Here is a 14,058-nt window from a genome sequence, read left to right as displayed (position 1 = left end):
GAACATAATGGAAGATAATACAGGAAAGGAAATGTGTGCATGTGTGTGTGTATAAATGATTGGGTCACTTCAATTATTGCTCACAGAAATTTACACAACACTGTAAATCACCTATACTTTAATAAAAAATAAAAATAATATGAAATGGTTACGATTGTAAAAAAAATAAATAAATAAAGAGAAGTACTGGTCAAAAAAAAAAAAAAAAAGAAGTTATTCAGTCCCACTGCACCTTGAAGAGGGAAGGTGCTGTCTTCCTGACTTCAGCTTCCTGTCTCCAACTTCCATATCAGCTCCAAGGGAGACCTGGTTCATAGATGTTGGAAGCCCAGCTCATTTTTCCCTATCTTTATAGACACCAGTTGTTGCCACTGCCGGTGGACAGGAAGAACCGAGTAGTTAATGCCTTTTGCTCTCTACTCCCACCTTCCCAAGATGAGAAACAAACATAAACAAACCCATCCAGTTGTGGAGCACGAAACTAAAAATTAAAATTCCAAAACCTTGTCAGAAATCACCACTCCTAAAGATGGAGTGAAAATAACAAGCCTTTGTTCTGCAAATGGAATGCATTGAAATTCCTAAAGACTGGGAAAAGATGTGTTCTTCCTTTTGTTTACTTTCCCAGGAGAGTGTAAATTACAATCTTCCTTTTTGTAGAGAAGAAAGGATTTGGGAAAGAAGAAAAGGGGTTGGGCTGTGGAATTAGCAATAGAGATTCATTGGGGTTGGGGGAAGGATTCCTGCTCCTCACTAAGAAGGGGGAAGTGAGTGGCCATGGGTCCTACTTCGACTTCCATGAGTAGATGGATCTAATGTAATGTAATTTCGTTCTTTTTTTGATCAAGGCAATTAGAGATTTAACTAAATAGGATTTGATTGTCATATTTTTCAGATATTTGAAAATTCATAAATCTCTTATGAAACAAATCATGTGTTTTGGTCAGGAAAATGGATGCTGTGTCTACCTGGGCCCTTCTATCCAGGAGCCCCAGGATGGGCTTGTTCAGAACCTGCTGAGAAGTCAAAGTCAGGATCAGCATAACACTGCAAATATCTTTTTCTTCCCCACCAGGGCTGGGTGAAGATGCAGACTAAGCTAGGAGGCAGGGTGGGGCAGTTGAGGTCATTCATAATGAGAAATTTAGAAAAACCAGAGGGAGCAGCCCAAGGGGCTCTCCATGGCACCACCTGGGGACTCAGGAGAACCAATGGTTTCATGGGGCGAGGGGAGGGCTTGTGATGTGAGATCCCCTTCTCATGACTCACCTTTCTCTCTAAGATAAGATAGTCAAAGATAGTCATGCATCTCCTATGTTGCCTTTGTCATTCCATCTCTTTAATAAAAATGTACCAAACCATTTACTATGAGGACATGGACACCCAGAGAAGTTAGATTGTCCCAGGAAGTATAACTTGTTGATGGCAGAGCCAAGCCTTAAAAGCCAAGTCTTGAGATTCCTGACATGAGGGCACCCACAGCACAACACTGCTGAGAGCTTACTGCCTCATGTCACCATAAGTCATTTTGCTGTGGAGCTTAGCATTTATACCAAAGTATGGCAAGATTGTTTTGGTGGCTAGAGGTGGGGAAGATAAAGAAACATATAATAAAGGTAAAATTTCTTTTGTTAGGAGACTTCAGAGCTAGGCAGAAGGTACCAGGGAATAAATAATTTAAAGACCATGAGACGTGTCTAAAGCCACTGCTTCCTCACCTACAGGAAGTTTGCCTCTGTGACTAGACAAGTAGCTTCCATCTGCCTTGTTTCCTCTGGGTAGTTTTGCTCTATGATTCTTCCTACAGAAGGAAAGATGCTTATTATACAGTCCAGCGGCACTTAATGCAAATTTGAGCCATGCAAGTTTGAAATAGGATGACCTGGGAGTAATAACAAAGTCTCAATTGGTTATTCAAATTTGAAAAAAGCTAAAATTCCTCAAATTAAAAACAAATTCAGACAATTTCAAAGCAGGGGGCCTGTTTGAATTGCATCCTGTGTTCACACTCTGGCCGGGTGACAGTGTCACTTTAGCTGCTTAATAGAAATATCCTGCTTCCCTTGTCAGCTGGCTGTGGCTCACTCTCAGGTTTGTACGCACCAAAATCTCTGCAGAGGATTTTCATCCCTTTTGTGCTATCATTTTAATATTCATTGCTACTTAAACATTTAAAACTTTTTATACCACATAACAATATCATCTAGGATGTCACTGTCACATAGCCTGTGTGAGTACTGAAAATCAGGTCTGAAAATCAGTACCTTTGCAATGAAAATTACATAAAATGCCATTACAGAAGCCAAATGACCACTGGGATAGGCCAGGCAAAATAAATTCTCAGTGTGTCCCCAAAGAAAAATATGAGAGAAGATACTGAGAAAAGAAAAAAGGGAAATATTGAAGAACGACATGATAAATACATTTCCGGATAAGTTTACTTTGCCCTCAATTTTTTTTTTTTTTTTTTGGTCTTTTTGCTATTTCTTGGACTGCTCCCGCGGCATATGGAGTTTCCCAGGCTAGGGGTCTAATCGGAGCTATAGCTGCCAGCCTATGCCAGAGCCACAGCAACTCGGGATCCGAGCCGCGTCTGCAACCTACACCACAGCTCACGGCAACGCCGGATCGTTAACCCACTGAGCAAGGGCAGGGATCGAACCCGCAACCTCATGGTTCCTAGTCGGATTCGTTAACCACTGTGCCACGACGGGAACTCCTGCCCTCAATTATTGTTTTTTCTTTAAAAAATTATGAAAGCTTTAATTTATATGAGGTTTTCAGGGACTGCGTCCTTGATATAAATGAGGATATGCTCTACCTAAGTGTTATGGGTTGAATTATGTCCCCTCCTAAAAGGTGTTGGGGTCTCAGCCCCCAGGCCCTGTGAAGGTTACCTTATTTGGAAATAGAGTCTTTGCAGATGGTCACATTAAGGTGAGATCATTGGGGTGGTCCCTAAGCCAAGATGACTGGTGTCTCTATAAAATGGAAATTTGGATGTGCAGACAGACATGTACAGAAGGAAGATGCCTTGGGGAGAATGCCGTCTATAATCCGAGAGATTCCTGAGGCCACCAGAAGCTGGGGAAGAGGCGTGGAACAGCGTCCCTCACAGTCCTCAGAAGGCGGCCGCCCTGCTGACACCTTGATTTCAAACTTCTGGTTTCCAGAACAATATGACAACAAAACTGTACACCTTAAGCCACCCAGTTTGTGATACTTTGTTATGGAAGCCTTAACAAACTAATGCACAGACTGAACTTTGTTGAAATAACTCATTGTGAGGATAGTAAAAAGGCTCTCAATGTTTTGGCCAATCGAGGACCTTGAGGCAAACCGCCCCCCCACCCCCCGCCACTCCACAACCCCCCAGTCCCAAAGGGAGAACCTTTACTTCCTCATCAGTCATTTACATGGCAGTATGACTAGTCCATCAGATAAACTTCTTAGCAGCTGACTGACTTTATGGGGGAAGGTGAGACCTCTGACTGGGGTGAGGAGATCGCAGGGGGAATTTGGAGCATTGCCTGGATGACCAGGCACACTTCCCAGGGTCTGGCTCCCACTTATAATAGAGCTGAGGTAAATTTGTGGGAGTTATTAGGAAGGTTGATGTTTGTCTAAGGAGGTCAGAGCCAATATTAATAACCTGCATTTTGGTCTAGAGCCAGGTGTGTACCAGTACAGAAGAGTGGTGAAGGGGGTGCAGTGGGAGGTACCCTCGTTTAAAGTATTGCACAGAGCCGGCTCCCCCAGGAGGATGAGGCTGGCGATTTCGGTGGACAAACACCAGGCTGGTGGGGACAGAAATAGAGGCCTTCTCTCTGTGCGTGGCCAAAGGTCACAGCAGAGTAGCCCCAGGTAGAAGGGAGGGATCAAGGCAGCCTGCACCACACAATTTTGGAGTCATGTGTCTGATCATTCACAAAGCAAGCTGGCCTCTCGGGGTGATGCCTATTTCATATGTAGGTTTGTGGTTTTGGAGACAAAACCAAGTGCCTGTTAGGCTGCTGTGATTTCTGAAGCAAAAATGTCTAATGAGGACTCTGTGTACAGAATGCAAAAGAGAGCTGATCAAAGAGGGTGACATACAGATGCATCTCCTAGTCCTGGAATGGCTCAGACCCCTTCTGATCCAGCAGGTACCAAGTTTCTGCTTCCATTTCTTCCACGGTCTTCATCCTTCCACAGCCATCATGTGAGCAAACACAGAGGTGAGCAGACACAGTGGAGGTAGCCATGATAACAATAAAAATAATAGCGATGGGAATCCCAGTAATGAATATTTCCTGAGGACTTTGGATGTGCCAGGCCTTGGGCTAGGTATATGGAGTCTCACTGTAATCATGCAAGGAAACCATCATTATTCCTTCTCCATAGGCAAGAAGCCAGTCTTTTCCAGACTTTAGATAAATGCTCCATGGCACATAGATGGTAAATAATATACTATGATAATATATGGTATTATAGAAATATATAATAAATAGAATCGTGGCCTGGGTTTTCCTCACCATGATTCTCATCGTAAAATGAGAGATTTGAGCCACATTAATCCCTTGGCACAAGCTGTGACAGGGTAGGGAGGCAGAACTCACAGGATAGCTGGCTCTGTTTTTCCCAGAGAGGTCTAATAAGTGGCTGAGGAATGAAAAGAGAAGTGAAGGTAGAGTGTGTAAGCTTCAGGGGAGGGGGGCGGTTGCTATATGGTGAAATTCAGATTTCCTCAGTATGTGCAAGTGATACGTATCATTAGAAAAAGGTAAGTCAGGGGCAACCGCTTTAATAGAAATTCATGGTTTGGTTCGCTTGTTCTTACTGTGAATTGCTGTTCTATAGATTGAAATTCTGAGGTCATCAAGATGAAATTTCAGAAATGGTCCCTTTGCCCATTATTTATTACAAATCAGAGAGGAATGTTTCCTTATCAAACACCGTTTCAGTGACAAGAAGCTCGCTTGTATTTGAGTTCCTCTTTTGCTCTATTCCTCAGCTGCCAAATGCTGGCAGAATTTTGGTGGTATTTGCACATGCAGTCATACATTTGGGTAATAAAGGTGGGGGGAGCTTCCTAGCTTGGCAGTGTGTTCTCCAACATGGCCAGAAGTCCTCTGTGCAACTAGAATAATGATGGATGATTAGGCTGGTCGCTGAGTTAGATTATAGAGCTTGGCCAAGGTTAAGGCAGGCCCAGATGAGGCCATCTGAAGGCCACGATGGTGTAGATGAGTGGAGGTCCAGAGGTGTCCCAGAGGGCTCCTTGCTTGGGCTGCAGAACTGCTCCTATGTCAGGGAGAGAGTCTGAGGGGCAGGGGAGGGGGGAAGGAATGGTGGGGTCTAGGCCAATGTCCTCTGCAGCAAGCCACAACCCTGACTCTTCCTCTGGGCAGTCTGAGCCATTCTGTGGCTACCCTTAGTCCTGTAGGCTGCTGTATTAGATTCCTGCAGCTGCTGTGAAAATGAACTTGGTAGCTTACACCAACAGAAGTTTATTTTCTCACAGTTCTGGGGGCCAGGGGAGAATCCTTCCTTGCCTCTTCCAGCTGCTGGTGGCTGTCAGCCCTCCCTATCCTCCTTGGCCTGCTGCTCACTCCAACCTCTGCTTTGGTGGCCGCCATCCCTCTTCCTCTTTATGGGTGATCTTTCCTGCCTCATAAGGATACTCATCATTGGATTTAGGACCCACTTGCTCAATTCAGGATGATCTCATATGAGATCTTTGACTTAATTACTTCTGCAAAGACCCTTTTTTGAAATAAGGTAACACTCATAGGTTCTGGGCATGAAGAAATAGACGAATCTTGGAGGGGACCACCATTCAACCCATTATACAGACGACACTAGGAGGACCTATATCTTTGCTATTTTAAAAAATTCTTTTCTTTGGTCCCTGTGTCACATGTATCTCCTGGGCTTGAATTTGTGGGTGGCTTTTAGTGGCAAGGCAAGCCAAAATTCAGGGTGTCTTTTAGCCAGAGCTATGCTCCCGAGTGACCCCTAGGTGACTCTTCTCTCCCTGGGGTGTCTACAGCTTTCTCTGCCTGTGTTCTTCCTCCCATGGTGGACACATTAGGCTCAATAACTAATAAGAATGCAAGGGACTTCAGTACCCACCTAACTCACATGGGCTCAAGTGTTTAGCACAACTGTAACTGCCTCCACCCTACATTCATGACATCATAATTATCTTCTGTAACTTCTCAGGCCAGTCCCCAGAGCAGCCACCACCATGGGTTAGAGTTAGCACACAAAGGGAAATGTCTCTGCCATATCTTGACCCCAAGCAAGCCTCATTTTCTGGGTGAAGAAACTGAGACCCAGAGACGATGTGGGAATTGATAAAAGTGGTGCTCTACCCAAGTGGAATTACAACATTTCATTTCCCATCTTAAAAAAATCAGATTAACTACCCCTAGATTCCCAGATTATGATTTTTTTCGTGTTCATAACATCTACATGGTGACCTGATTTTCTTTTTATTTTTTAATAGCTCCCTACCCCACACAAACACCCTACCAGATTGACTTTTAACACACCATACAGCAGCCATTCCGTTCTGGAGCTTTTGGGTCCCATCTGCTAGCCCATATAAAACAAAATTTATATGAAATGGAATTTTAGAAAAATCATCACGGGCTATGTTGAACATCATTTGTCGGGAAACAAAGCATATGTTGCCAATTTTGCTTCTGAGTCTTGGCTTGGGGACATTTGAGTTCTAAGGGAGGAAGGGGAGCCCCTCTCCAGGCTTCACTGTGCCCTGCAGTGCTGTCCCTGACACCTCCATTTCCTGTGTGAGCAGTTCACATCTTGAGGCTGAGTGGCTGAGCCTCTGACCACCTTAGAAATTTGAACTGGCCTTGTTTAGACCTATTGTTAGGAAAGGACAGCCCTGTGACACAATTCAACTCAGCTTCTCCAATAGTTCTTTGAGCTGCTACAATTTGGGGCGAGGGCAGGCGGAGGGAGCAATTGGCAGCATTAGCCTGGGCAAGAGTTAAGAGAACAGGAGTGAACATTTCAAGTTTGGAAAAAAATGAAGTACCAAGGTTGGAATCAATCTTGAGCTTGGCTTACTTGCTCCTAAGGCTCTTGGTCATTTGATACGCAGGATGAAGAGACACTGATGGGGTTGAGGAGTTGAGGTAGAAGGGACTACACTTTTCAATGACTATGGGGCTGTATTAGCCAAACAACAACCCTCTAGGATAGCTCTTCTTGCTCCCACTTGACAAAGCAGGCAACCAAGGGTGGGGAAATTGGTTACTTGCCCAACATCAGTTAGTAAATGGCAAGTGAAGTAACTGATTTCCAGTGTTGTCTTCTAATTAAGTAAGGTGTTCCAAGAAGAATCGGTAATAATTACTGGGGCTGTTTTTCTCCTTGAATATAACATTTCTCTAGAAGAAAAATCTACAGGTAAATGAGATGGGACCAGTCACTGACAGAAGGCATCCAGGAAGACCTCGCTAAAGGTTGAGAGCTAAGATGGAACACAAGATATGAGAGGACCAACTAAGCAATGAACTGTTTTCCTTTCGTATATCCCCAAACTGGAGCTCACAGAATTCCTGAAGTCCTTCTTGAGCTCTTCTGCTAATGTGAACTTTGCAAACTTCACTGGCTTTGTTGGTTACAGTTTGATTATGTTTTGAGTGACTATTAGGGCTACCATACCAGGGGCTTGGCAATAGCTAAGATGAGATATCTGATTTAATCCTCATATTAACTTGGGGTGGATGAGGTAGTTATTGTCATTTCTATTCTACAGATTAGGAAACTAATGAGGAAAGTTAGTTGGTTAGCCCCCAATCCTAATCCTAGGGCAGAGTGGAATTTAGCTCCAAGGTTATGACTCTCCAGCCTGTGCTAGGTAACATCCTCTGGTTTGAAGCTCCTCTAAAGTCAGGAAGAATGGCTTTTCATTCATTTGTAGGTTTCCCTTTAACTGGGGAAAAAATGTGTCATCAATGAGTCCCTTTCTTTGTTCCCTGATGCCTTTGACCCTTTAATATTCACATTTCTGACTCATTCCATTTTGGTTTGGATTTCCACCAATTGAAACCTAATCCCTGATAGTCTTAGCTGAGGGAGAGCATCACATATTAATCCTCCCGGGAAAGTCTTTTTAAAAAGAGACTCTGAAAGGGCAAAAGGCCTTCAAGACTCAGGCGCTCTACTAACAGAAATGGAAGCAGGCTGATAGGGAAGCAGCTTTTGAGAGGAGAGAGCTCAGAGCTTCAGAACAGGTAGAGGAAAGGGTAGCTCATGGACCTGCAGGACTGGCACCTCCTGGGAGCTTAGGAGAAGCGCAGGATGTGGGGTCCACGCCACCACAGGATTCCCAAGTGACTGGGAGTACATACATTGCACTTTGAGAAGCACTGGTCTAATCCACACTCTGACTTCTCTGCCTAAACACAGGAAAGGGCTGAGCTCAGAGATGGCCCCGAAAGCTGAACTTGGAGCACCTTTTTCAGATCAGGCTGAGAGGGAACTTTAAGCCAAAGCAGTGGAAAATCAGATGTGGACCTACCAGAGCTAGCAGTCTGTCAGGAAACACTGCCAACTGATTCAAAACTGAATAAATGGGTTGATCTCATTGTATAGTAGCTGAGTTAGCAAAAATCTGCCCAGTCAAAGCCAATCCAAAGTGTTTTAGCCTTCAATAAGCAATATCTAGCTTTTCCCCCATGAGGGTAAATGTGAAATAGCCTAAAATTTGAATTAGCAGTTGGCAAGTTGGCCAGATAGATCCCTTTTCTTCTGGGAACCAGTAGATTCATTTCTCTCACAGCTCAGCTCATGAATTAACTATTTCCCCTGGAACTGAAATTGGAAGAGTTTCTCTGAGAAAAAAGCAATTTCATTCCCCTCTGATTTTTTTTAAAGTGCAGGTTAGCTTGAAGTTCAGCGCTGCCTGCTCTGCAGAAATGTTCCAAGCTGACCTGTCCCTCTCTCTCAACAATGTCATCTCACAGATAAATCAGAGCCTAAGAATCAGAAGAAAAAGCAACTCCAGAACTTGGCATTTTCTCAGCTTATCACAGTGAGTTTTTGGCAAGTCTCTGAAACTTTAAGTGTTTAAAATTTTCTCTAATATGTTATCATTTACCTCGCCATCTCCTCCGTGGTGCTGAGTGAAGGTTAATGAGATGATGCAGCTGCTTTGATCTCCTGGGGAGAAAAAGAAGCTTATAAATTTATCACACACAATGACTAGGTATAGACAAGATTTTTTTAATAAAGGATAAATCATTAACACAATTAAAAATCCGTATTCACCATGCTATGACCAGGCCAGTCCGATTTATAGGTGTGGCCATTAGAGTCATTCTGACCAGTGAGACTTTAGAAAGGATTCTGTCTCTAACACAGCCAATCCTTTCATTCTCCCACTGTGCACTTTACAATGTGTCCCCATTGCCATCTGAATTACATCTCAAAATTTCCATTTTTGTGTTTTGATCTTTGCTTGCCTCTTCAAGCTTAATTTTTATCACTTCCTAAATGTTTAACATTTTTGTTCTCCCAACACACCAGCCTCTCACTCTCTCTTCAGGGTACTTTCTTACGACGTTTGCTGTTCTTTTTGCTCAGAATACTCTTCTCCCATCTCCCTGAGCATCACCCCCAGGCCAACCCTCATGGTCCCTTAGGTCTCAGCTGCCTCCTTGGGGAAGCCTCTCAGGGTTCTCCAACCTGGGTGGAGAGGGCCTCATGGTTGCATTTCACCATGTGTTTAAAACTCTTTTTAGTAATTTCCTGCTTATTCATTTGTCTCTCCTCCTAGACTAGTGGTTCTCTGCCTTGGTTGCATGTTTAGAATCACCTGGGGACACTTAAAAACTCCAGACGTCCAGATCACACCCCAGACTAAGGAAATCACAATCTCTGGGAGTAGGTTTTAGGTATCTGTTCTCCTGGTGATTCTAGGGTACAAGTCAGTTTGATAACCACTGCACTAGGCTGTAAGCTTCTGAGACTGGGGACAGTCGACGATGCTTGGTACATAACTGGCATGCAATAAAACTCGAAGGAAAGAGCAAATGAGGTGTCGAGGCCTCAACTTTGCAGATGGTGAACTTTGGTTCCTGGGTCCCCACTGGAGGATCAGGTTGTTATACCTGAGGCCCTGAGATTCATCCTTAACAGAAACCAATTAATATTATTTTCAGGAAATGCAACAAGATTAATCAAATACTTTTATCATCCTTCTCTGCTTCCAGCCTTTAGCCCATTCTTCCCCCAAGAAAGCCTTCTGAGAAAGCCAGATTAAGATTAGATAAGAAAAAGGAAGGAAGCGGAAGGTCTTACAGGATGTTTTTATTTGGCTGTGATGCTTGATAAACATCAACTCTCTATGAAAGATCCCAGGGACTGGATATTCTTGGCATTTGAGATAATTCATCTGAAAGGGCTTTGAAAACCATAAAATAGCACTGTTACTACTGTATTTCATTTACTCCATTGCAAAGATTGGGAGGGTCTTTATGGTTGCACTAATAGTAGGGTTATGTAAGGGAAAAGGGGCTGCTGCTGCTGTGAGAGAGTGTGCTAGAGGATTCCCAGACAGGGTCATTGGTACCCAGGGTGGTGAATCAAGGAATCCGAGAAAGGAGTGCTACCCAGCTGACTCTTCCCCTGGATGGTGAGTAAGTGCTGTAAGGAGAGAGGCCATTAACGTGCATTTCCTCACGGCATAATACAATTCCTGCTGCACAGGAATTATGTGCAAGTTAAATAAATTATAGGCCACTTGGAAGATAGGTTTCTTTGAGTTCCAGGTATGAGAAAACCAACTAGATTCATCCAAGCATAAAAAGATTTATTAGAGAGACAGGGTAGTTCAGAAAGTCAAGACCGACATCAGAAAACATACAACCTCAAAGCAGAGACTTGGGGAGGCTATACCCAGGACACTTCACAGGACTTCTGACACTGGAACCTTGGGCCCCCTCAATGTCACTCACCTCTGTTTCTCTTGTTTGTGCCAGGTCCTTTCTCTCCTCTTGCAGTTGGGCTTGGGTCATGCAATAGGCCTGGGGCAGCTGATGGCTCTGGATTCATGTTTTCCTGATCTTACCTCCAGAGCAGAAAGTGCTGTCCCTCCCAAGCTCAAGTTACACTATTCCATGGGAAGGGACTCTGTTGCCCAGGATGAAGATGTTGCCAACACTGGACTAGTCACTGAGGCAGAATGTGGGAGTTCATCTGTAAGAGAACCAGAGTAGGGTCCTTAAGGAAGACAGATATTTTTTCTTAGAACAGTACCACTTGCTGGCATGTAGCTGTTACAGGAGACCCCTGTATTTGGCATTTCCAAATTATGAGAAGCAGATAGGATTAATAGGCTGTGGCTACTAGTTGTAAATTTTAAGGAAAAGAACAAGGCTTTCTAAATACCTCTCTGTAGACAATCACAATTACAATGCAGAAGAGAACGAAATTTTGCAAACCCTAGGCTAAAAGCCCATTTGTTTATACATCATGCTTATTTGCTTTTATGTTTCTACCAAAATTAGGATGATATTTATCTCCCAGTGCCCCAAATCTGGTAAGATTAAGTTATGATCACACCTTTTGGGCTGAATGAAATAGCAAGAGGGTGGAGATGGTTACCCTGCCCTGGGAAGGGTCACTCACAGAGTTTTGGCTGCTTTGAGGACTGTGGACCACTAACTGGGGTTCCCTGCAGATCTCCAGGTGAAGAAGCCCCCCTTTATCCAGGAGTGCAGGTGCTAAGTTTCCATCTCTTATTGTCCCAAAGCTTTCATTTTAATACAAGCAAATGACTCCAGTGTGGTGTTTCTCGAGTAAGGAGGCCTTTGGCTGTTCTTAGACCAGTAATATTTCCAAGGTTCTTTCTGATGGCCCAGAGTTCCAGAAGTGAGGAAGAGAGTACAATCCACTGAAAGTGGAGAATTGGAATAAGCCTCTGGGAAGAAACATCTTGTGGGAGTTGGGAGGTTGGAGGAAGAAATGCCCAGGAAGGGATGCTGGTCCTCAAGGCTTTCACATGGCCCATGCACACTGGGACTGGCAAAAGTGCCAGGATGGTAAAGCTCATTGAATCCTGCTCATACGAAGCCAAACAGGTTAGACAGAGTGGGGACAATTCAGGCGAAGCAGATTTTCCAAATCAGGATAGATCTAGAATAGGCTGGGGCTCCTGGCCTAGGAAGAACAAAGTAGTTCTCTGTTCTCAACTCCCATAAAGGAGGTGAGAGGTCAGAACAGTCTGAGCAGAATCTAAGAGACTGAATAGAGCTTCTGGTTGGAGGGCTGAGTCAGGAACACCAGTGATAGTTGGGCAGATGTCTGGGCTGGGCAAAGGGGGTAGGGTGGATTTCTTCACATTGTCTCACTTGTCCTCTCCCAGGTTAGTGACCCAGGAAGATATGATGACAGTAGCATTCTTATAGCTCATTTGAAATAGGACTGCCTTTCTGCAGCAGGCTTCACAGACAAAGTTTCCATACCAATTGCCCCTGAGTGTTTGCCACATTTTGAATAGGGTTCTTTGGTGAAGCCACAGTTCAGGGTAGCAAAATTTTTTCTGATTGCTATTTAAACAAACACTGCATCTCTGCTTCCGCACTCTGCTAGCATAATTGCTCTCAGGGGACAAATGATTTTTTGCTTAACTAAATGAATTAACAGATCTGTGGCTCTAGTGAACGCAGCTTTCCCTGAAACACAGGGTTTGGAAGCAGGAGACAGAATATAAAAGGGAACTGAGTAGTTTTGCAGGAGAAATTGAGTTGAATTCAGAGTTTGTGTGGACAGAGAGAGGGAGAGAGTAGAGGAGGAAAGGGAGTCAGCTGAGCACGTGACAGGAGGCTGAGCCTTAAGGAGAAAAGAAGCAACCAAAAAACCTTAAGCCGTCCCCCTTAATGGTAGGACTGGCCGGGGACTTGTAGAAACTTTTAGAAACTGGCCACCCTTCGGGTGTCTTACTTTACTGAAACTATTAATTCAAGAGTAAGATGCTAAAGTGCATTACTCATTTTAAGACAATAAAGGAGAACAGTGCCTATAAGTCTGATTTTAAAATATTCCATTTTCATTTATGTCCTTTGATATTCTGTAATGTAAGTCCCACCCCCAACCATTGCCCCAGGATCTTTGGTCAAAGTGATTGCACAGACCTGCCTTGTGTGTATGTATAGGGATGTGTAGGGGGTTTTGTGGGAATCAAGGAAGAAGGGGCCACATTCCATATTTGGTCCATGTTGGGTATAGAGCAAACATAAGGGGAGACTGATGGGAGGATTTGGAAGGTGCAGGAAATCAGAGCAAGGACTGCCTAGGAGAAATGTGGAAGGGTGCCAATTTCCTACCCACTAGGCAATGGCCTTAATGCACTCTCTCTCTCTGCGCCCTTTCTTCTTTCTCTCTGCCTTTTCTTTTCCCCATGGCTATTTTCTCAGGTTCTCTGTTCTTGAGTTTGTTTCTTACTGTTACTCTGTCAAGCATCCCCTTGTTACTGCTATCCCAAGCCGAGTCCAACGTGGGAACACTGGCGTCTTAAAGGACCGATGTGCTCTGAGGGAGGAAAGAGTGCAAAAAGTGTGGCAGGGGGACCGAGGGAGTAGGATTTGGTGGGGATAAAGGTCTGGGAGGTTATTGAACCCAGAGGGATCCCAGGCAGTCATCTGGGGGGAGGCGGTCTTGGACAGAGCTTTCCCTCCCTGAGTCTATCTCTTCTCTTTCTGGCTCTCCATCTGACCTTTAAATCTGTCTGTCCAACCAACCTCCTCTCTTTACCATTTTTTTTCCTTCCTTGTGTTCAAATGATGCTGAACTTGGGGAAGGCTGTTGAAGCAGGGACAGGATATGCCACTCAGCAGTTTTTTCTTCTTTTGTTAGGGATGTTTGTCTCCAACAACATCTGAGACGTCCTTTGGTGGTCTCTTAAAGGAAAACAGCATGCGGCTGTAAAGAATAATGTTGGCAATAATGAATAAGGAGGAGGACATAAACTATTTTGTAATTTTATGTTTTTTTCCACTTGGCTGTAAGTGCTCATGGAATAAACGGGTATCATTTCAATGG

At 44.0% G+C, this 14,058-nt stretch overlaps 1 long non-coding RNA gene across 1 annotated transcript in view; it reads right to left on the bottom strand.

The window, feature by feature from the left end:
* Positions 1 to 14,058, bottom strand: part of LOC146395015 (uncharacterized) — a 76,543-nt gene that overhangs the window by 59,368 nt on the left and 3,117 nt on the right. Inside the window, exons 3-5 of the long non-coding RNA XR_014834249.1 lie at positions 13,771 to 13,938; positions 10,974 to 11,214; positions 9,116 to 9,177 (exon numbers count right to left, since the gene is read on the bottom strand). This is a non-coding gene — a long non-coding RNA (uncharacterized LOC146395015). The remainder of the gene's footprint in view (positions 1 to 9,115; positions 9,178 to 10,973; positions 11,215 to 13,770; positions 13,939 to 14,058) is intronic.

Source organism: Sus scrofa, chromosome 18 (assembly GCF_054392235.1).
Source record: "Sus scrofa isolate SSC_HxYL_T2T_F1_AM1 chromosome 18, Sscrofa_HxYL_maternal_Yorkshire_Landrace_v2.0, whole genome shotgun sequence".
NCBI lineage: Eukaryota > Metazoa > Chordata > Mammalia > Artiodactyla > Suidae > Sus > Sus scrofa.
The sequence above is the reverse complement of the archived record's forward strand: the minus strand, read 5'-3'. Positions and strand labels throughout refer to the sequence as shown.